The sequence below is a fragment of the Lissotriton helveticus genome, chromosome 5_1 (genome assembly GCF_964261635.1).
Source record: "Lissotriton helveticus chromosome 5_1, aLisHel1.1, whole genome shotgun sequence".
NCBI classification, from domain to species: Eukaryota; Metazoa; Chordata; class Amphibia; order Caudata; family Salamandridae; genus Lissotriton; species Lissotriton helveticus.
This window is the reverse complement of record NC_136065.1, coordinates 1,261,035,486-1,261,060,167: the sequence shown is the minus strand read 5'-3', so window position 1 is coordinate 1,261,060,167 and position 24,682 is coordinate 1,261,035,486.

Sequence of the window (24,682 nt, the reverse complement as noted above, 5' to 3'; positions counted from 1 at the left end):
AATAATGTCTAAGACATAAGGCTCTGACCAAAGTCCCGTACTCGGGGGCAAGGGAACCACCCCGGGGAAAGTATTGCTTCAATATCCTGGCATCCTCCCATATGACCCTAGACATGCAACTGGCTGATAAGGCATAGGGAAGAAGTCATTCCCGGGGAGGGTAAAATAGTGCCTCCTTCTACCATCCAAATCAATACCACAAAGGTTACCAACAGATCTCGGGTAGAAGTAGGTCAAATCTACTGCTCCAATACCAGCACCACCAATCCCCAGATTCTGATTGCAAATTGTCTGGGCGACCCTGACATCCTTAAAGTTAACCACCACACAGTCACCCTCAAAATGCTTATGCCCATGACCCACCCACCCTACCCTTCTAACACCCAGGATCAAACAATTTCTAGTTCCCTAGGAAGGGGTCTATTTGACCTTAACCAATGCATGGTTTTATTTTTTAGCGTTTGGTAGGATTCTAGCTGGTCAGCCTTCAAGGGTGGTACATTAGTAAGAATGGCAACATAGGGAAGACAGTCTGGGGGTAAATTCATGGGTGGTATTCTAAGGGCCTCTTTGGGACGTAGCGCATCAGGTTGGATAGCAGGAGGAGGAATGGAACTAATTCTTCTAGGTTGGGCTAGCTCAGGTCCTTTGCCAGTGCCAGAAATTCTAGGATTAACAGAGCCATTTTTGCCAGTAACCTCGGAACGCACAGGCTCTTGGCATGGATATTGGTAGCCCTTGGAAGATTTGGGTGTTTAATAGTGTTCTTTGTGGCCAGCCCAGGGTTCCGATTTTGGAAAAGGGGGGTGGTGATGGACAGAGTTTCTGAATGATGCAGAATACTCTTACCAAGTCAAGAGATCATGGTTTTAATCCATCACCGTTTTTTAGCTCACTGCACCATCCCAGCTCAGAACCTGGCTATATGCAAATTAGTCTGTTCCTGTCCCAGTGCATGATGGGAACAGGGCAAACCAAACTACCAAGCCAATTCTTATACTGGGAAGGAAACAAGCTCCCGGGGACCGGTTTCTGGCATCACAGCCTTCTTCGGCCCGGTTTGCTTGAATCCTGATGGTGCAATGAGCAAGGGACTCACGTCTGAGTATACCCTCCCACACAGCCCAGGGTTCCGATCACCCCCATTGGAGGTGACAGCAAGTACAGCGTGAGCATCTACCGCTGCCGCCCCTTTGGCCGTTCCAGTTGCATTAAATAGATCTTGTGGGGTAACAGAGGTCGCCCGGGCAGCAGATTCCCCCCATGGATCATCATCACTAGATCTAGAATGTAATTTGATAAGAGATTTTGTGGAAAAGAAATTGTCCAGGGTCATTTGCGGGAGGAAGAGAATGTATTCACTGCCATCTAAGTGTTGAAAATGTAAGAATATAAGTTTAAATGAGAGAATTGGTGTAATGGATAGAGAGCAAGGTATGAAGATAATGGAATGAAGGAGCAGATAATTTAGAAAAAAAGTAATTAGAAGAAATAAGAAAGAATATATATAAGGGGAGAGGAGGAAATTAATGGTATTGTACTGTGTAGGGGTAACACAGCGCCAATAAAGTGGATATTTTACTGCGAGTCTAGACTTTTGGGCTACTTGCGCTGGGGGAGACCCATCCGGCAGGACTATCGGCAGGACTATCAGTGGTGGGAGAGGCATCTACAACGAAATATAAATCACGTTCCAACCTAAGCTTTAGAATTTAGAGGTCGAAGTGAAAAAAGAAGAAGGAAACAAGTACCATGAGAATAAAGTGTAGAAGAAAATAAGAAATTGGAAACAGAAGTGAAAGATAGAAAATAATACATTGAAAACAGAAGGAAAGGAAGCAAAAAGGATAGAGAAACCTAAAGTGAGCAATTAGAAAATGATACATCAATTTAAAATGAAATCGTCAGATATATGGCATATGTATAGCATAACAAGGTAAACCAGGAGAAATATAAAAACAGTATAGAACATGCACTTAAAAATGTCTATCACATTTAGTCAGAAATTTTAACAGTGTAGAAAATAAGTAAATAAATCAATAATAAGGTAACTTGTGTGTGTCAAAAATATAGACATAGATTACTATAGCAATATTCCTCTTATCTATAACGAAGAGTATGAAAATACTTACAGGAAGGAAACAATTAAAGCATATAGACTTATACAGAAAATTCGACAATCTATAAAGGTATGAAAATATAATCCTGAAATATAAGAATTTCAATAATTTAAACATTGCATAAGATAGCAATAATAGTAATTAGTGGTAATTAATATTAAGTCTTTTGAGAGTCTATTATAATATTTAAATATTACTATATAAAAGTACTAGCATATCATAAATAGCCAAAAAGTATCTTAAGTAAACAGCAGAACAATTGGATATTAAACATTGAAACAATTGATAAATAACTTATTAATTGATTACGTTAAGAAGTATAGAAGAAATTAAAAGAGAAAGAGCATACAGATAATAATTATATTTCATAACAGAAGAAAAGACTTAAAAGATTTAAAAGGTTTAAACAGAAAGTATTAGAGGAATTGAGAAAAAGAAATAGAAAAATGAATTGTAAAGATTAAAGAAAATATATTAGGCTTCATTCTATCCATAGAAATGCAATGCCTGATTATATAATATCAAGAATAGGAATACAGACGAATAGGTAATACATTGTTATCAGAGAAATGTAATATGATGTATGCAAGTTTAATAAAAGAAGGAATGTGAAGAGAATAGAGAAGAGGTTGGTAGAGAGATAGAATAATAGGTGACATTGCTCATATGTCCCTGTATATATATTTCAAATCCATAATTAAGACAAAAAGTATGTGTGTGTATAGAGGGATGTGAATAAATCTAACAAGAACAGGTGACAAACACAGACAGGACACGGAGGAAGGAAGAAAGATATGTTAAACTAGTTGTCATATTGGAGAATTAATAATAAAGACCTACCATTATAACAACCTTAATATGAAATAATAGAATATTAAGTAAAAATTCAGGGTATGCCCTCCTCAATAGATGAAGGAGATTTTAGAGGAGATCGTGATTTATCTCTGTCTCTATCTTGTGTAAGAGCAGCTACTGCTTGAAGAGCTTGTGATCGGTCTCCAAGGAACGCACCAGTCGATCTGGATCTCTTCCTCTACTATTGGAACAACCTGGATTGCGTCTAGTTCCACCAGAAGATATCTTGAAGTTTAATGAAGGGGGTTGAGATTTAAGCTCTGGTAGAAACACTGTACAATCCATAGTTTGAGAAATTAAGTTTTCCAAGAATTGTCGAAGATTATCTGGATTGAAGAATTCTTTAGAGGTACCATCTTTGGTGATTTGTAGACGTGCGGGTTCAATAGGGCCATATTTAGTGTCTAGTTGACGGAGGCATAGAGAAAATCCTTACGGCGATCATTCGTTTCCTTTGAAAAGTCTGCAGCCACACAGATTTCGTGACCTTCAAATGTATATGGACCATGGATAAAAGCATCAGCCATCAACTGACAGGCCTGTTTGTGGCATAAAACAAACAATGAGTGTGCGAGGTTGTTTACTTTTCCCTCCATGGGGTGGACCAATACGATGGGCCCTCTGCATTTCCAATGGTGGATCAAATGTGAGACCTGTGATCTTTGGAAGAGCAGTTTTGAGAAAGGATTTAGTATCTGAAACTTCTATTATTTCTGGAAAAACAAAGAAGCGTAGAGTGTTCCGGCGGCTTCTGTATTCCAAATATATAAGTTTTCTTCTGCGAAAATGGAGTTATTGTTCTAGGTCCGGTATGCTGTTAAGGCGGTTTTCTACAACAACAACTCGTTCAGTAAGACCTTCAAGATGACGTTGAAATACAGCAATATCTGCACGTATAGATTTAGTGTCATTTGTTAGGGTGGAAATGGACATTTCCATGCCCTCTAGAAGTCGCCCTACTGCAGATATTTCCTGAAGTATGCGGTCCATAATTGGGCCTGGAGCAGTTGCCATAATAGAATTGGGTAACTTTTGAGTTGAAGGAATGGTATTTAAAGCGTCCGTGGTGGGAACACCCTGATGCAGAGTTTTAGAATATAGAGGCTGTTTTATAGTTTTATTATTTGCTTTACCAGATGGCATCTCTTAATGCTCTCGTTTGTACTCCACACTCAGTAATCAGGTAAGTAAATCTCTTAACAGAGCTGCTTACAATGTTACGTCTTGTCGCTGATATAATCCAGCTGTGTTAACAATAAAGATTCCTCAGGCGCTCTCAGCAAACAGGAAGCATGTATTACATATTGAGAAGGAGGAAAGAAGAAACAGGGCTTACTGCAAAGATGCAATAATTCACTTGGAAAGACCAGCCAGACCGGAAAATCTCTTCAGATACTTTTCCAGCATCACGGAGGCGCGAATCTAGTCAGCTGCATGACATCTGCCTCAGTAATTAGTAGCCGAGAAAGGAAAAACCTTTGTTTTGAATGAAGAGAGCACTTCTTGCCTCCAGGAGCATCGCATCAGTGAGTCCTTACATTTAGACAGTTTTTCCTCCTTAATTATCTGCTAGTCTTCACACGGAATGCTCTTCCCCGCCGTCCGGTGCTCCCCACAGTGCGGAGCTAAAGAATCAATCGGCCATCTTGCGCCGTGACCAGCAGCCGCCTATGCGATAGGTAATTTTGATGTCTCCACAATACATTTTGGGCCCTTGCCTGTCGCGGGTTCTTGACCCACACACAAGAGTGAGGTACCATTTGCAATGTCGACAGAGCGCCATGCGCGCGATAGGCATTGCAATGAAAATGCAAATGGGCCTCAGGAGGTCGTTGAAGCTCTTCCCCAACCTCCTGATGCCAATAAAAGAAAAAGGAAATCCCTCTGCTGTCTGCAGCAGAGGGAATTAGTGCCCCTGTTCTCATGATGGAATGGTTGAATAATCATGATGGAATGGATGAAAGGGTTAATACTTACATTTAATACATATCTTACCTTATTTTTTTACTACGTCTAAGCCTTTACCATTCATGCTTTTACATCAAAACTCATCATAAAGGAAGATGTTGTAAATACTTTTTGTTGTAATGCCTACATTGTAAAGGTATCTCATTGTTTAGCATTCGTTACCAAGGCTGTTTCCCATATTGAAGTGCCTTTGACTTACTTTGAACATTTTGTGCTTTTGAGAAGCTCAATAATGTACTACAAAGGGTACGATTAGGTTCACTCACAATGCCATGGTAGATGAGGATAGTCCTTAATCCATATCCACTGCACCCAGACTGTGAGACCACCCTCCCTGTAGCAGAAACTAGAGAGATTTTCATTGAGATCCTTATAATATATGAAAGGTTAGGACAGTTCATAATACAATATCAAGGTACAGAGACAGTAGAGGCTTTGCAAACACCTACACAAGCACAAGCTAAATATATGAAGACACAGAGAGCAAATGTTATGATGGGGGTGTTTACCTAACCAAATGAATGAACACCATTTTATTTAACAGGAAAGACCTATCAATTAGTAGCAGTTTCCTTATTATAATCTGCAGGATAAACACTGAATTTTAAATATGTGTTTACATATGGGTATTGTATGGAATGTACAAGAAAGTCAGTACTGGGAAAGTGCCATTGATACCATACACTTGACCACACATAACATGCTTTAAGTTATGATATTGCCAGAAGTATTGAAACAATTCAGGAAGAACATGAAGGTTCACTTGTAGTACATTTAATGGTGATGCCAATGGGCAAAATTAGCACATTAGCTGCAATCATTTTTGGCAATAATAAAAATGATGCAACACTATTGCCTATTCTGCAAAGATACACTGCTCCTCCGCAAGATTAGATAGAGGCTTAGTTGCCAAAAATAATATCCCAAGTCTATGGGGTTGATTACGATCGCATTGGCAAAAGGGACCGCCCGCAATAGGTGCGGCGGTCCCGCAATACCAATTACGATGCGCCCGCCACACTGGAGGGCGCATCCGGTATTTTTACATAGCGGCGGGCGGTGCTGCAAGCAGCACCGGCCGCAATGTTAAAATACATGTTGTGCATTTGAATGTACAATGTGACAGGCACCCTGCGTGCCTGCCACCTTGTACATGCAAATGCAGGGGGGTACCATGGATACCCCAACGTGCAGTCTAGGGGTGGCCCCGCAACGGGCTCCCAAAGGCATTCTCCGCCTGTCTTTTTGCAGTGTGATCTCTGCCGAAAAGACAGGCATCGTAATGCCCTCAGCAGTGCCTGCACGCCACTGCTGTCATTTCCCCATTGTACCGTGTCCTGCGAGGCGGGCGGAAAAGGACCGCCTTGCGGTACCACGGCGGGTGGTCTTTCCGTCCGCCAGGGTACCATTCTTATTCTCACCTCCATTCTAATTAGGCTGTGGGAATATTCAGGTTGATGGCGGGCGGATCGCCACCGCCGGCCCGGTGGTGGTGATCCGCCCGCCATCGTAATCGCCCCTATATGTCTGTTAGACCTGTCAGCCTTAGGGTGGTCTTTCCCCAAACCTTTTGCCTTACTCTTCAAGTTTTTCTGAACTTGATTTTGTTGGTTTTAGGACTCTGTACACTTTTCCACTGTTAACCAGTGCTGAATTGCATGTGCTCTCTCCCTTAAACATGGTGAAATTGGATTGCACTGAAATGACACATATAATATACTTGTAAGTCCCTAGTAAAGTGGTACTACATTTACCCAGGGCCTGTAAATTACATGTTACTAGTGCACCTGCAGCACTGATGGTGCCACCAAATTAAGTAGCCTTTTAAACATGTCTCAGTCCTACCAATGCAGCCTATGTGGGCAGTTTAAAGCTGCCATTTCGACATAACAAAATTCACACAAATTGTAACAGTGATACCGTTAACTACATGATTACATGTCCTTGCTCATTAAGATGACTTCAAGTAAAATCATATTAGGATATGTGAAAACCAAGTAATATCAGGTTTAAGAAGAGTTCCACATGCCCGACGATTCCATTCTTAGAGCATAACCACTCCAACAGAGACACCATGTGGATAATGTTAGAAAAGATAACACCTAAACCATTCAGCTACATCGACCAGATACTCATTGGCGGGGAGTAATGCCTGGTATACCATCTCAAAATACACATATATGGCATGAATGATGATATACCTTGGCTACAGATTCACAAATAGAAGCCTCGACGACAACACCAGACAGACATGATAATATCTGCCTTTTATATCAGGGATAGATGCTAATTCTAAAATGTAGGCCAACGTGCCATGATAAAGTACTTGCCCATCCCAATTTTAGCTCCATATGTACAGGGTTCCTGGTCAAGATCATGGTAACACACTCAGTTGTAGGATTGTATAGTACAATCACTCATCTTGTGTGTGGACTTTTTCAATATATCTGTCCAGACTACTTATCCCAAGTATCTCTGCATAATGACAGTATCTAATGCTGTAGTGCTTCCACCCATGAGTTCATGCACCAAAATACATTTGGCAGACTGAGATATGATCAGTTATAACCCGCTTACATGGGCACATCATACGCAGTATTATTCCACTTGTCTATTGAACTTCTTGCACGGTGTAAAGAGAATTTGACCGCTTGCGAATAGGTTGGTAAGCAGAGTGAGACCATTGACAAAGTCATTGATTTATATACAAGGCTCAATTTCTGTCTCTATCCTCCATTCAGCATGCCTAGTTACAAGGTATCAACTTACCTTTTCCTACAGTGTGTGACTACAAAGAAAGTCCCGTAGTAAGGGTAAGGAAAAATGTGGATGAAATTTCATGGTGTTTAAACATGTACGCAAGTGTTCACTTTTAACAGTATGTGGCAGTGAGTACCCACCGTGTTATTTAATTTGCAGTGTCCTCAGAGCTGGCACAAAAAGTTTAATAAAAAAAGACACCCTCCTTTTTTGTTTGCATGCATGTCATTCTTTGTCATTTGTTATTATTTTCTTTCTAAATGTCTTTAATTGTACTTTTTGTTTTGTGCAACAGGACCTCATGAATACTAATTGAAAAGCAAAACTTTGCTCCCCAGCAGAATATCCATGCTAGTACTGTCTGAATGTATGCTAGTGGTGTATGTATGTAGCTGGGGATTAACCCGAGGGAATATAGGATCCTTACCCTGATGAAAGCACCGGACCTTTGTTGGGCCACTGGGAGGGATGAAACATGTCAACCGAGTTGGATGTAGGAACTATACAAGTCTATTACACACCCATATCTCCTCACCACCCAACTTATAAAGAAGAATATCCTTAGGGTAGGTGAGCAGGATTTTTATTTCCTATCTGGATCCTCAACCTCTTTTCCCAGCAAGTACAATTGATGCAGTGTAGGAGCAGCCCACCATAAGAGGATTCTTTGGTCAGTGCGGGATGACAGGTGATAGAGCATGGGATTTAAACAATAGGGGAGTGATTCTGTTAAGGAATTCAGGGGAAGGAATCAAGATAAATGAATATAAACAGAATACCCCTGGAACCATAAATCAGACTATTACTTTTGCCTGACGGTCTTTCTACAGTCCGGGGGGGTCCACTTGAAAGTTCTGCGTAGGATCCGGAGGTAGTTGAAGCTGGTGGAGGAGATGGCGTTGATTTGACGGTTCATGGAGAGGGAGGAGTCAAGGATAATGCTGAGGTTGCGAGCGTGATCCGTCGGGGGGGGTCCTAGGGCAGGCGGCCACCAGGTGTCTGGCCTCGTTCGTCATTCCTTCCTGGAAGCTGAGTCTGGTGTCTTCGGGGTTGCTGGTGAGGGAGAGAATGAGCTGGGTGTCGTCCCCATAGGACACGATGCTAAGTCTGTGCTGTCTGACGATGGCGGCAATGGGGGCCATGTATTTGTTGAACAGAGTAGGGCTCAGAGAGGATACTTGGGGGACTCCGCAAACAATGTCGGTGGGTTTGGAGAGAAACGGGGGGGAATATGACCCTCTGAGTTCTGTTGGAGAGGAAGGATCGGATCCAATTGAGGGTGTCGCCCTCAATTCCCACATCACGGCGCCTGGGGGTTAGTGTGAGGTGTGAGACGCTGTCGAATGCAGCTGAGAGGTCAAGGAGGATGAGGGCTGCGGTGTGTCCCTGGTCGAGAAGAATACGTATGTCATCGGTGGCGGCGATCGGTGCAGTCTCAGTGCTATGGTTGCACCGTAACCCGGATTGGGAGGGGTCCAGGATGCAGTTATCTTCTATTAACGTGGTCAACTGGGTGTTTATGAGCCTTTCTGTGACTTTGGCCGCGAAAGGGAGGAGGGAGATAGGTCGGTAGTTCTTGAGGTCAGCTGGGTCGGCCGATGGTTTTTTGAGGAGGGGCTTCACTTCTGCGAGTATTCAGTCCCCTGGGCAAGTGCCCGATGCCAGGGAGGAGTTGATGGTACGTGCTAGTTTGGGGGCAATGGCCGTGGAGGCTCTGTGGAAGATGTGCAGGGGGCAGGGGTCCGTCGGGGCTCCTGAGCGAGTTTTCTTCATGATGGTGGTGATGAGTTCAACCAATGCTGGGGTCCAAGTGGTGATAGTAGGTTTGGTGGTAGTGGTGGTGGTAGTGGGGGTGCAGGTCATGATAGGCTTGTTGAAATTATCGTAGAGAGTTATGATTTTCTGGTGGAAGAAGGTGCTGAGCTTGTTGCAGAGATCTTGGGAGTGTGTGATGTCCGAGGCTTCGCATGAGGGCTTGGTCAGCCGTTTGATGACGTTGAATAGTTCGCTAGTGTTCGCAGCGTAGTTATTAATTTTTTCTCTGATGAACGTTCTTTTGGTCTCTCTGATCAGCTGGTGATAGTTCTTCATGGCGATCTTGTGGTCGGTATGGGCTTCGGTGGTCTTCTGGTTCCTCCAAGATTTCTCGAGATGCCTGCAGGTGCGTCTGGACTCGAGGACTTTGGTGGTGAACCAGGCGGCTTTGACCGGAGGTGCAGTGGAAGACTGCCGGAGAAGAGCCAGCTTGTCTGCACAACTGGCGATCCACTGGTGGAGTTCCTTGGCAGGGGCGGTGGCGGTGTTTGAGGGGGGCTCAAGGAGGAGGGTGTCATTGAGAAGGTCTTCGGTAACCTTGCCCCAGTTCTGTTAGCGCAGGCGTGGGGCTTGTTTGGGTGCAGTGCTGGATGTGAAGGTGAAGTGGATGCAGTGGTGGTCTGTCCAGGAGTAATGGGTCGTGTGGGTGAACCTGATGTTTGACCCTTCGGCGAAGATGGGGTCCAGCGTGTGCCCCGCGATGTGGGTGGGAGTATTGACCAGTTGCTTGAGTCCTAGGTTGGCGAGATTTTCAAGTAGCGCATTGGAGTCGGGGTCCCGGAGGTTTTCGAGGTGGAAATTGAGATCTCTGAGCAGGATGTAGTCCATGGACGTGATGGCGTGGTGGGTTGTGCACGGGGAACAGGTGGCCTGTAGATGAGCGTGCCCTGAAGCGTAGTTCTGGGGTTGGTGTGTATCTGGAAGGTGAGGTGTTCTAGGTTGGGAAGAGTGCTGCTAGGACTGGAGGAGGAGAGTTGGATGGAGGATTTGTGTGCGATGGCGAGGCCTCCCCCCGGGCAGTTGGGGCGGTCTATCCTCTTGAGTTTGTATCCGTCTGGTATGGATGTGGAGATGTCTGGCCCAGAGCAGGCGGTAGTCCAGGTCTCAGTGAAGAACGCGACGTCCGGGGTGAGGGTGTCGAGTATGCCCAATATCTCTATGGCGTGCCGGTGCAGGGATCGTACGTTGAGGAGGATGCAGTTGATGGTGTTCAAAGGTTAGATCTATGTTTCTGGTTGTGGAGGAGTTGATCCAGAGATGCAAAGACACCCCTGGGCTGGTCACAAGATACTAGTTTTTCAAGGTTACCTAAATAACTCCAGACTGGAAGAAAAACATATTGTCATGGTTCCGTAACTCTGGCTGCCAAGCTCCAAACAATGGATTTTACAGTGCTGGTATCCTGTGGTCCTTTACACTTTGCCCCAGTTGTATTGTGCATTTTTTTTAAATATTTTGGGTGTTTGGGTAGGGTTCAGTTAACATGATGAACTGTGTGTAGAGATTAGCTGCGTTTTTGTGGGAAGTTGACGATCAACCTTGTACTCTTTGTTCTATGAACAAGAGCATTCTGTTAGTGATCACAAGCAATAACCACAGCTTGTAACTTGGATACCTAGTGCTCCAAATCAATTTCTTTGTGTTCATATTGTTACTTCTTCGTAACATTCTAGTCAATTGTTCATTATTTGTTACTCTACATATATTGTTATATTAGGAAATCGCTGTTCTTTTGCATAAATTACAGCTCTTGCTGGACATACTCATCGTTATTGCAACGTGAATAATTGGGTTTCACTCTACATCAGCTCAATCTTATCACCATCTACACTAAGCTACACCTTGAGTCTGATTCTCTAACAGAAGAGTCAAGTTGGCTCGGGGTACAATCTTCCTCTATATTCCCAGGGATCACTGACAGTATATAAGAACCAACCAAAAATTGTATGGACAGAATATTGTGTCAAAATATCGAGGACCAAAAGATTGAGAAGGTATGTGCAACTAGGTAAGTATAGATTTACTATTCTTAACTCCACATCTTTGTACCTTGAAGAGATATATATATATATATATATATATATATATATATATATATATATATATATATATATATATATATATATATATATATATAAACACACTCCTTCTAAACCAATTGGAAAGAAGCACGCCGACCAGGCATCAGGATTCAAGGTACTGGATTTATTCGGGCAAAGTGGCAGCAGTATACAAATCTCAAGTCCACCCATTACGGCTTGGGTCTGCATGTAAGTATTACATGAGAAGGCACAATGTCCAGACGCGTTTCGAGAACCCCTCGTTCTCTTTCTCAATGGCTTTTGTGCTGGCTAGATTTCATGTTACCACCCATTCACTTTAAGCAGTCCTGCCCCAAAGTGGGCGTGGCACATTGCATCTTGGGACCTGTAGTGCGGGGTCTGTCACATTTAACGTTGATACGTCGAACTCTAGCACAGGATCTCATTACAACACCCAGTGGTTACCTGAAAGGCTTGTTTAACAGCATATCGACCAGTGTCATAAAATTTGGATCCATTTCACGCTTGCATCCTCAATGCAAAAACGCTCTTCTGCCTTCATCCCGTTGATGCCCACGGTGTTGCACGGAGTGTACCTGCAAGCACGGAGTTTCCGGCGATTACTGAGCCCCAGTGCAAGTTGTGGGCGTGGGAAGGTGGAGCACAAGCGTGCAACACCGTGGGCATCAACTTCAGGGTGCTGGTTCACAACGGGATGAAGGCAGAAGAGCGTTTTTGCATTGAGGATGCAAGCGTGAAATGGATCCAAATTTCATGACACTGGTCGATATGCTGTTAAACAAGCCTTTCAGGTAACCACTGGGTGTTGTAATGAGATCCTGTGCTAGAGTTCGACGTATCAACGTTAAATGTGACAGACCCCGCACTACAGGTCCCAAGATGCAATGTGCCACGCCCACTTTGGGGCAGGACTGCTTAAAGTGAATGGGTGGTAACATGAAATCTAGCCAGCACAAACGCCATTGAGAAAGAGAACGAGGGGTTCTCGAAACGCGTCAGGACATTGTGCCTTCTCATGTAATACTTACATGCAGACCCAAGCCGTAATGGGTGGACTTGAGATTTGTATACTGCTGCCACTTTGCCCGAATAAATCCAGTACCTTGAATCCTGATGCCTGGTCGGCGTGCTTCTTTCCAATTTGTTTAGAAGGAGTGTGTTTATGTTCCTTGGAGGTGTTCGCCCCCAGCGCCTTGACCGCCCTTACCTGTGTCCTGCTCTGCGAACAAAACGTGTGGCAAATCAATTTGAGAACAGGACCCGCCTGCACTTGCCTGGTAAGCGGCACGGAGTGTAACTGCAAGCACGGAGTTTCCGGCGATTACTGAGCCCCAGTGCAAGTTGTGGGCATGGGAAGGTGGAGCACAAGCGTGCAACACCGTGGGCATCAACTTCAGGGTGCTGGTTCACAACGGGATGAAGGCAGAAGAGCGTTTTTGCATTGAGGATGCAAGCGTGAAATGGATCCAAATTTCATGACACTGGTCGATATGCTGTTAAACAAGCCTTTCAGGTAACCACTGGGTGTTGTAATGAGATCCTGTGCTAGAGTTCGACGTATCAACGTTAAATGTGACAGACCCCGCACTACAGGTCCCAAGATGCAATGTGCCACGCCCACTTTGGGGCAGGACTGCTTAAAGTGAATGGGTGGTAACATGAAATCTAGCCAGCACAAACGCCATTGAGAAAGAGAACGAGGGGTTCTCGAAACGCGTCTGGACATTGTGCCTTCTCATGTAATACTTACATGCAGACCCAAGCCGTAATGGGTGGACTTGAGATTTGTATACTGCTGCCACTTTGCCCGAATAAATCCAGTACCTTGAATCCTGATGCCTGGTCGGCGTGCTTCTTTCCAATTTGTTTAGAAGGAGTGTGTTTATGTTCCTTGGAGGTGTTCGCCCCCAGCGCCTTGACCGCCCTTACCTGTGTCCTGCTCTGCGAACAAAACGTGTGGCAAATCAATTTGAGAACAGGACCCGCCTGCACTTGCCTGGTAAGCGGCACGGAGTGTAACTGCAAGCACGGAGTTTCCGGCGATTACTGAGCCCCAGTGCAAGTTGTGGGCGTGGGAAGGTGGAGCACAAGCGTGCAACACCGTGGGCATCAACTTCAGGGTGCTGGTTCACAACGGGATGAAGGCAGAAGAGCGTTTTTGCATTGAGGATGCAAGCGTGAAATGGATCCAAATTTCATGACACTGGTCGATATGCTGTTAAACAAGCCTTTCAGGTAACCACTGGGTGTTGTAATGAGATCCTGTGCTAGAGTTCGACGTATCAACGTTAAATGTGACAGACCCCGCACTACAGGTCCCAAGATGCAATGTGCCACGCCCACTTTGGGGCAGGACTGCTTAAAGTGAATGGGTGGTAACATGAAATCTAGCCAGCACAAACGCCATTGAGAAAGAGAACGAGGGGTTCTCGAAACGCGTCTGGACATTGTGCCTTCTCATGTAATACTTACATGCAGACCCAAGCCGTAATGGGTGGACTTGAGATTTGTATACTGCTGCCACTTTGCCCGAATAAATCCAGTACCTTGAATCCTGATGCCTGGTCGGCGTGCTTCTTTCCAATTGGTTTAGAAGGAGTGTGTTTATGTTCCTTGGAGGTGTTCGCCCCCAGCGCCTTGACCGCCCTTACCTGTGTCCTGCTCTGCGAACAAAACGTGTGGCATATATATATATATATATATATATATATATATATATATATATATATATATATATTACCTACTGGCGGTCGCCAGTAGGTATATATAGTTAGGATTTTTTCTCTATGGGATTTTTGAAAATTCTATGTCTAATAACTTTGGCGTTTGTGGACGGAATTGGCTGAAATTTTCTGGAAAATGGAACATTTTGTTTCTGAGCAGCCCCTGGAAATTTGGGGGGGGGTTCGTCCAGGGGGGGTCGAGAAAAAAGGGGGGTCCCAAAACGTGTTTTTAACATTGAGTTTTCCATAGGGCGGTTGGCCTCACTTTTAGCCCGAACGGCTGAATGGATTTGCACGAAACTTGGCAAAATTGTAGGGACTGGTAGCCCAATGTGCCTTTTGTAGGTCTCAATATATGTGCTCCAGTGGATTTTGAGAAATTAACGTTTAAAAAAAGATATATATCTGTAACAGCGGACCGGGCAGCGCTCCGGTTCGCTGACCTTACGCGTAACAGAACTTCGCGTAGCGAAGCTGATTGGCTCTCCGGTGTCTGTCAACATTCTAAACAGTCCGGAGCGGCCGCCATCTTGTCTCTCGGTAGGATTGAGAGACAAGAGGAGGCCAAAACAAAGGGGGAAATAACCATAAGGGGGCATACTAGATCCTCCCTGACCCCCTAGGTTTAATGTGGAGGCTTTAAAAGGGCCCCGCGGGGCAAAAAAACAAAAAAAAATGTTTGTTTTTTTTGCGTGGGTAGCGCCCGGTACGCGTACCGGGAAGCGGTCGGAGGAGCGTACTATGAGGAGAAAAGAAAGACAGGGTATAAACATTTTGGCAATTTTGTTATAAATGGAAGGTAGTTCTGAAAAGAACTGTTTTTTTATTCTTTTTCTTTTTTTTCTTTTTTTTAATGAATTTTCTGAACAATTTTTTGATTTTTTTTTGGATTTTTGAAAACTATTTTGTGTTTTTTTTGTGTTTTGTAAGGGGGAAATAACAAAAAAGCAGGGTTAGAACATGTCTCAACAGGAGCAAAAAAAAATAAAAAGGATTCATTGTTTTCTCATCTTGTAGCATTTATGATTTTCTCCAGCTCGGTTAATCAAAGTAATACTCTTCTCTCCATAAGCAATAGTTCCTCCACAATATATACAAACTATTTTGTAGTGTGCAAAAGGAGCTTGAATATTGGGGATTATTTCTCGGCCTTCTGGTCCGGCGAATGAGCTTTGACCCCTGTTGGTGCTGGGGATGACATCTGGGGGGTTGGCAGCAAGATCCCTTACTTGTGCTTGGGAAAGATTATTAGGATGCCATCGCTCCATGTGGCGAATCATTGTATGATTGCCAAAGCTGTATTTCTTGTTGGGGTTGCCACGAGAAAGTATATTTTTGCAAATCAAACAAGACACCTGGGGTGCATTGACCTTCTTTTGTCCAGGTGGAATTTTAAAGAATTGCCATATGTAGTGCTCTTTAATATGGCTCTGCCTTGGTGTTTCTGGCAGGAACTGCCTTACTTGCTCTTCCTCCTCCTCCTCCTCTTCGTCCTCATTATCTTCCTCTCTACCAAAGTCCAGTGTTGGTGGTGGTCCTTTTGGTGGTGGTGGTGGTGGTGGTTGCTGAGAAGCACCAGCTGCAGCTATTACAGAAGCCATTGTGAAAAATAGGTCTTGCTCTCTGGAAATAGAAAGTAAGAATGAGGTAAAAAGAAGGAGGGGTTTTCATCATTTGAGAAAAAAAAATAGTTCTAAACCAATGAAAAGTGTTATTTTTAGGTCACATGACCAAGCCTAACAACATTATGAAACCAAAAGTGAAATGAACCAATGAAAAGTGTTATTAACAAGTCACATGACCTCTCACGCTTATGTTACGCGCTGCGGAACGCGCCCCGGATAGCTTCCGGGTCGCTGCGCTTCGCGCCTTGGTCCGCGCCCCGGAGCACTTCCGGGTGCGCAAACGCGGTACGTCATAAGACGCATTACGCGGTAACGCGATACGTCGCGCTTACGCGACGCGCCGTGGATCGCTTCCGGGGAGCTGCGTTTCGCGCCTCGGTCCGCGCCCAGGAGCACTTCCGGGTGCGCTAACGCGGCGCGTCATAAGACGCATTACACGACAACGTGATACGTCACGCTTCCGCGACGCGTCACGATAATGATTTCTAACGTGGCAGTTGCGCTAACGGAACGTTTACCGGTTCGCGGACCGGGTCGCGGCATCAAATTGAGCTAACGGGAAGCTTCCCGGTTCGCGGACCGGGAGCGAAACAAAAAAAATATTTAAAAAAAATTATTAATAAACATATACAATATATTTTTGGATTTAAAGAAGAATACATTTTACAGGTATAGATATTAGCTTTTAAAAAACCAATGAAATTCACTGAAAAAACCATAGGTTATAGACCATATATAGTTAGGAATTAGCATTTACAAAACCTTGAAAATTCACTGAAAAAACCATAGGTTATACACCATATATAGTTAGGAATTAGCATTTAAAAAACCTTATTTTACTCACACAAAACCATTGAAATTCCATATATAGTTAGTTGCACTAACTATATATCGCGCACCCGCAATCCACTGCTGATGATGTCACATATTACATCATTCATGACATGGTCAGTGACATCACTGATGACATCACTGATGACATCTCAAATGACATCACTGATGACATCACTGATGACATCTCATTTGACATCAATGACCACATCACTGATGATATCATTCATGTGACAATACAATGCATCTCCTCACATTTTAATATAACCTCTGTTTCACTCAGTGTTAAAAAGAGTATAATTTTTGAAACCATTGACACACCAATACTAGTTACTACATACACACTCACTGATTGCTACGTCTACACACACCTTCACTCATTCACCCATACAATCATTCATACATACAATCACTCATCTTTACAACACTATCATATGCACTCATACACCTATACAGACACTCACAGTCTGCCACTCATCCATGGAGTTACTCACACACCTAGTCAGTCCTGTAAAGAATCAATCACACTTCCATTTTCTTGTCTATACAGTTAAACATAGAGCACCTTACATTTTCAAACATATACTAACACATACTTACTTTCTTATACAATCATTGATACAAGTACACATTGATCTGCACAGAGTCACACACCTCCCAGCCAGCCACACACACACTCAGTCTCCCATACAAATACTTGGACAATCAATCAATAACCCATATAGTTAATCATATAGCTACTGATCAACACATGCAGCAGTTTACAGAACAACAGACATAATGATGCACAAATTAAGACAGTTTAGTCACTAACCCATGCACTCAGTGAGACCCATTTAATCACTCACTCATACATTCAGTCATGCACCTACTAAATCCTTCGTCCAGACACTTATACATCTACTCATTCTTCAATATGTAAAACATATTTAAACTTTACAAAAACACACAGTCACTGGATGATGTCATCAGTGATCTCATCAGTGATGTCATTTGAGATGTCATCAGTGATGTCATCAGTGATGTCACTGACCATGTCATGAATGATGTAATATGTGACATCATCAGCAGTGGATTGCGGGTGCGCGATATATAGTTAGTGCAACTAACTATATATGGAATTTCAATGGTTTTGTGTGAGTAAAATAAGGTTTTTTAAATGCTAATTCCTAACTATATATGGTGTATAACCTATGGTTTTTTCAGTGAATTTTCAAGGTTTTGTAAATGCTAATTCCTAACTATATATGGTCTATAACCTATGGTTTTTTCAGTGAATATATATATATATATATATATATGCAAGGTACATATATGTGGAGCTATATATTCTAATACTTTGCTTACCTATATAAACTTACCTTCACAATATTTTTGCTCCTGATATTCTTGACACTATATTTAGTCCCACAATATTTTGTCTGGATTTTCCGTCTAAACACTGTGCCCAGGTTCCTAGTTAGTGAAAAACACCTCCAATTTCATCCTTGATTTTGCCTTTTTGTCCCTTCAGCTGGAAGGGTTGGGGAGGAAGCTTGAGAGTTTCCATATTACACTGTCATATACCTAAAAAATCCACAATGCGCTTCGAATAAAACCAGGGCTTTAAGTAGGCTGGGTCCCTCCGGTTCACAAACCCTGTAGAAATTAAAATATGAAATTGAAACGGATCTGCTTCGTGCCCAATATTCGTTCCTTCACTTTACAGACATAAACACTAATCGATTTCTGATCAATTAGTGTGAAAAATGTGAAGGTAAACCATGACATTCCTTTTTATATATTGTACATTCTTTCTTAATCTTGCATTCTCTAAGAGTGCTAGCTTTTTCCAGTATGCTGGGTTTCAGTATGTATTTTTTCAGGCAGTATATTGCTCTTGTTTAATGCACACTTTAAACTGAGTCGCATGCAGGTGTTTATATAACGTCCATGGTTGAGTTGTGGCTGAAGGCAGTGCAAGTTTTTCTCAGTGCCTGAAAGTGGGTCAAAAAGGTGTTCAGAATACATGCGGGTACAATCTTTGGCTTCTCGCAAAGTGCACAGAACATCGGTCATCTATGTTGCAGTTGTCATTCCATGCACATGTGTGGGTAAGGTGGCACTCTGGGAATTTTAGTTCACAGGTTTAAGCCACGCCTGTTTTAGGGACCCCCCACACACACTTATTTCATCTCACTTAAAGTCCTGAATGTTACCCACGAGTTTGATGTATTTAATTACAGTCAATGACTGCCCAATCGAACTTGATTAAAGTGCTGTAAAGCACACACATTTATCAATTCTTTACTAGGTTCACCCATTTAACCCAAAACTCAACGCTCACTTACCCATGCTTACATCATCCACTTAGCAAAATGCCAGACCTAAAGGCTAGCTTGACCCTCACCCCCATCTCTCTCTCTCTCTCATGTGCCTTTATCTCTCCTTTTCTTTGCGTCTTTCTCTTTCCTTGTTTTCCTCTCTTCGTCGGCCTTTCTCCGTTTCTCTCGCTCTGTCTCTCGGTCTCTTTCTCTGTCCAACTCGCCACATCCTGTAACTTTCGCTCTCCATCATTGCATATACCTCTGTATTCGCGATTTCTCTCTGCGGCTGTCTCCCTGAATTTAGTTTTGCAGCATTTTCTATGTGTTATTTACTCTAGGTTACCGGTGTGGCTATCCCACTTTGTACTAAACTCTCTCGCTGCCTCTCTCGGCCCCCTCTAAGTCTCTTTCTCTGTCTCTCTGTCACTCTTAGTCTTTCTTTTGTCTATCTTTGTATTTTCCTCTTGTCTCCTCTCGCTTTCTCTCCGTCTGCCTAAAGAACAATGTAGAGACTGACGCGCAGCTGTTTCTCCCTCCCTATCATATGCTGGATTCTAGAAATCACCAGTATCAACACGCGTCACTAACAGCCAAAAATAAACGCGCCATCTGTGCTCAGCGACCCCCACAGAATGCCAGCCGAAAGTTGGCAGCACGTTGGAACTGGCAGGAATTAAACAGGAGCCTATGAAACGACCTGTTGTGTCCCTGCGGTGATCCCCTCCGCCCCCCTCTATGTCCTTTCTCCTGTACAGGACTTTCCTCTTTCAGCGTCTCAGTTCCATGCTCCTGACCGCTACGGCTACCTAATTACCTTTAACACACACTTTCAAACTCACTCCAATTCCGTGTTTTCAAATTCCCTCGGTGCCCGACCACTTCACCCCCTTCCCTTTCTTATTCACTTGCTGCCTTTGTTTTTGCTTTTTCCCCCACCCCTCTTCGGCATCCCAATTCTGTCTCACTCCATCTTACATTACTTCTCTTCGTTTCCCTACTTCCTTTTCGCTACCCCATTACCTCCCTTACACAGCCCAACACTCTTCTCTCTCCTCCTTCCTCATTCTCTCGCTCCACACAAAAAACGTTTGCAGTTATTTCCATCATTTGTTTTCAGTTTTCTCAATTTCTTCTCTCTATCCCATCACTAATTTTTCATTCATTATCTCTCTTACGTTCTATTGTACTTTTGCACTCGTTCTTTCCCATTTTTGATCCTTATTCACTTTCCGACATGTCTTCTCGCTACTTTTTGGGTGCATTTCCCTCACTTTTGCATTCCGTCAAGTGTATCTTCCCTCTTCCCCTCCATTCTGCGAGTCTGATAATAATCTCTCCCTTTTGCCTACCCCCTTATCCTCTTCTCTGTCCACCATTGCTCTGGAGCGTGATATCAGACATTTGGCCATATTTATGACCCTTGTGGTGCAGGGCAGCACAGCAGATCACCTTGCTGCCCTTCCTCACATGGACAGGGCAGGAATGCCCCCTCTTTATCCAATACAGCACATTCCGGTCCTTTCCCCTTGCTCTGGCGCCGTTTTGGCAGTCCTGCGCCAATGCAAGCATATTGTAGGTAGGATTGTTGCTGTGCAGGAAGGGCCACCTCCCTGAACAAAAACAATCCTGCAGGTCTTTTTCCTCTTTCTGTGTGCCGCAGCAGCACACATAGAAAGAGGAAAAAAACATGGAGAAATAAAGATATTTTTCGTCATTATGCCTCATCTGGGGAGGTGTATCTTTTTACCACATTCCTAGGTTTAACAGGTTCAGTACATCTGGAATGCGTCAAAAACCATGGGAGTTGCTTGGGAGCACCCACACAACGCCCATGGAATGCCTTTCATGTGCAAAGTAGTGCAATGCATCGATTTGAGCTGCATTGCATAACTCCATATTTTTTAAGCCACTTAAGGCCAAGCAAAGTGGCTTTGTATTTCTTCAAAAATATGACTTTAGGTTTGTGTCTTCTTTCACCACCTTGAGTGGTGCAAGAGCAACACACTCCATGTCATAAATATGGCTCATTGTATTTTAGGAGTACCAATAGCCCTGGTGTGAAATTCTTTCCCGGTAGTGGCCTTCTGTACTTTTATATTCTCATCTCACCAAAGCCAGCTTGATCTTCTGAGCATTAAAGGACAAATAGGTGTGAAATTCTAGTGGGAAGGCATTTGGATTATCCTGAAAGTGCTTTCTTATGCTATCTGTGTCCATGGAATGTGCGGTCTATTTGGCTGCCAGGTACAGCAGGCCAGTGACTGCCACTGGGCCAGGCAGTAGGGAACAGAGACCTGAGTGGTCAGAAAGCAAGGTCTTCATTTATTGTGTTTTGGCATAGGGCAGTGCATCAAGTCACCTTGCTGTGCCGTCCTACGTCAAAGTTAAAGGACAGTAATGCACAGTATGTATTCAATACGGTGCATTCTTGTCCTTACCCCTGCGCTGGACCTGTTTTGGCCGTCTAGCACCAATGCAAGCACCCTTATTCCAGGATGCAAGGGTACCTGTGCTTTTAGCAGGATTGTTTTTTTTGTGTAGGAAGGGGCTCCTTCTGCAAAAAACAATTGTGGGAGGCTTTTTCCTCTATGTGTGTTGCAGAATGCAGCACAAACAGAAAGAGGAAAGAACAAGGCAAACTCAAGTTATTTCTCCTCATTGCACCTCCCCAGGGGAGGCGTAAGTTTTGGCACATCTCCAGTACGGGTGGGTGGAATTTGCAAAATTCACTTTCGCAAAATATCGCGAAAATGTTAAAAATCTCCGCAAACACGCGGAAATATCACGAAGACGCGGATGTTTTTTCTCCAGCCTCTTCGCGATATTTTCTGCGTGATCGCGTTAAAAAATGTCTCGCCAACTTGCCCATGCGGCCACCATCTTGTTTTCACTTGTCCCGCCCGCTCGCAATGCTTATTTCCTGTTCGGGGTCTTGAATGCCGTTTTTCACGATCGCAAACTCACGCGGGATAGCGCGACCGGCTACCAACAATTCAACATAAGAAAACTCGTCGGCGAACGCAGGGACGCTAGCGCACGCGCGAGAATGCATTTCTAAAGCGCGAGCAAGAACAAACTTCCGTTTCGCAGCAGATTTCGAAAGTTTTGACATTTTCGTGCTCTCCGCGGAACGTGAAAATGTCAAATTATCGCAATTTCCGCGAGTGGAACGAAATTTACCACCCAGGCCTAATCTCCAGGTTTACATTGTTTTGTAAATCTGGGGAAGAGTCAAAATCCATGGGTGTTGTGTGGGAACACCCACCTCAATGCCCATGTAACTCCTCCCTAGCATAGAGTAAGGCAATGCAGCGATTTGCAATGCCTTGCCTTACTCCGTATCTATGAGGCTATTCAAAGCCATGTTAAGAGGCTTTCCATGACCTCGTAAATATGAGTTTGTAGTTTGAGCTGCCGGAGTGTAAAAAACACTGACACTCTGGTGAAGCCAAGGGGCTCATAAATATGACTCTAGGGGTCCATACCATCATATTAGGAAGAAGTGGCTAAAACCCATTTGTCGCCTTCTAGGTTTCCGACATACTAAGGAAGCACAAAGAGTGTTCAAAGGTAATACAACACAGACTATTGTATTCAGCTTAAGTCGATATCTCCTTGCTGTGGCAATAGCACGAAGAAGACGAGGTCTTAAAATGTAATGGTCTATGGTGTAGGACAAGATATTAGACACTAAAATAATACTGATGAAAAGAGGTTCTGTGTTTAGTGGCAGGCACGATATTGAACTACTCGCACATTCCAGTTTTGCTATACGAAATGGCTGCAATACCCTTTAAATTTTATGTGCTTTTAATTATGCTAGTAACATTAATTAATAACAGTACCTGGTATTTATTACTATTTATTCTTGTTTTTAACTTTTAATACTGCATTTTTCTTGCATTGTGCGAACCAGGATGGACTGATTATAATAGTGGACTTGCAACTGAAATTGTCTGGCACCGTTGGTTCCTTTTAGAGAAGACATTGTATTGGTGTCCATGACTCTCTTATGGCCTGTTTTAACTTGGAAATCGATATTGTTTGTCACTGTTAGTTATTTTTAGAGATTGTACTGTTTTCATGTCTATGACTCTTTTATGGTTTGTTTTTAACCGAAATAAAGATTTTGAATGATGACTCTAGGGGTCTGATTCCAATGTCAGATGGACCGGAGTCCGTCTGACATTAGTATGGAACTATAACCAAAAAAACCTCTTGTCGTCGGGAACAGACCTGCAAGTAGAATGCGACTGAACCCTGTTGGGTCGCACGCCTATACCTTTCAGTGAGAGCATGCATTCCAAACGGTATGCATGCTCTCATTGAAAGAGCAGGGGTTCAGTTCATCACTGCACCCTGTGGCAGGCACCTAAAGTGCCTACCACTGGCTGCAGGGATCAACAACAGCTGCCATTCGGCGGCCTCTCGCCCATGGGGGTCATGCTGGGGGCCCCCAAAGAAAGTTTCCCACTGCCTTTTGGTGCCGGAAAGACCGGCATAAAATGGCAGTGGGAAACTGCCATCATACTCCCTCGCCGGAAAGAGCCTGCCGGGGGAGTACTGAAGGGTTTTCGGATGGCAGACGGGCTCTCCAAGATCGTCGTAAGCCATCCGGAAAACCGAGTCAGATTCCTTTCTGATAGAGACCATTAGAATGGCTCAGTCAGAAAGGAATCCCAACGGCACATTCTGATGCAGGCAGGAGGACTCTGACCGACGGTTAGAGCCCTTCCTGCCATCATCGGAATCGGCCCCTAGGTGTCCTTTGTCAAGCGTGTGTAGTCCTGTACCTGTCTTTATACCAGTGGTCTTCAAAAATGGCTATTCTCCAGGAAGCCGGCATAGTAAGGTGAGGCCATTCCACGCCCTTCCCAGAACTTTCAATTAATTGAATACCTGATTATTTACCAGTAATTTTCATTATGGAGGGCATGTAAAACAACATAGCGACAAGGTAAAGCAGCACAAGCAAATCGATCTAACAATAACAAACATTACACAGACAGGAAGTCAGACACTACAGCTCCAAAGGTAGGCCCAGAAGAAATCGCCAGAATTGTACAGTGCTTAATAATCCTCCAGTATTTTGAAACGCGGAAACACTGGAACTTGTTTCCTTACTCTCTCTGTTATTCAACAAATCCCTTATTATTACTCTTTTCTTCCAAATAATTTTTATGATGTCTTTGCCTGACTTCTTCCTGCAATCTTGGTTTAGAACCGGGACATATTTTTCAGTAGCGTAGCAAGGCCCTGTTGTAATCAGGGAAAATGGCCTCTTTGACTACTTTTGGTGGCATAAAATACAGCAGTTATCAGGGCTCAATGTGCCTTACAGAGCGCTGGCCCTGCCGCCACTACACTAATGGTAGTTACACCTCTGACTATTTTAAGATGTTGGAGAGCTCTATACAACTACTTTAACGCTATTATTGAAGGTACCAAGTGAATGCCAGATGGCAGTACAGGAATTATTCACATTAAACTCTGCCCTGACTGCATCCCAGAAAGCCAGCTTACCTGGTGGAAAGACCCTGAACTGAGAGGAGCTGATGAACTCTAAACTGCTACAAGCCATACAAATTGCATTCCACAGTTAATGATCTATAGTTG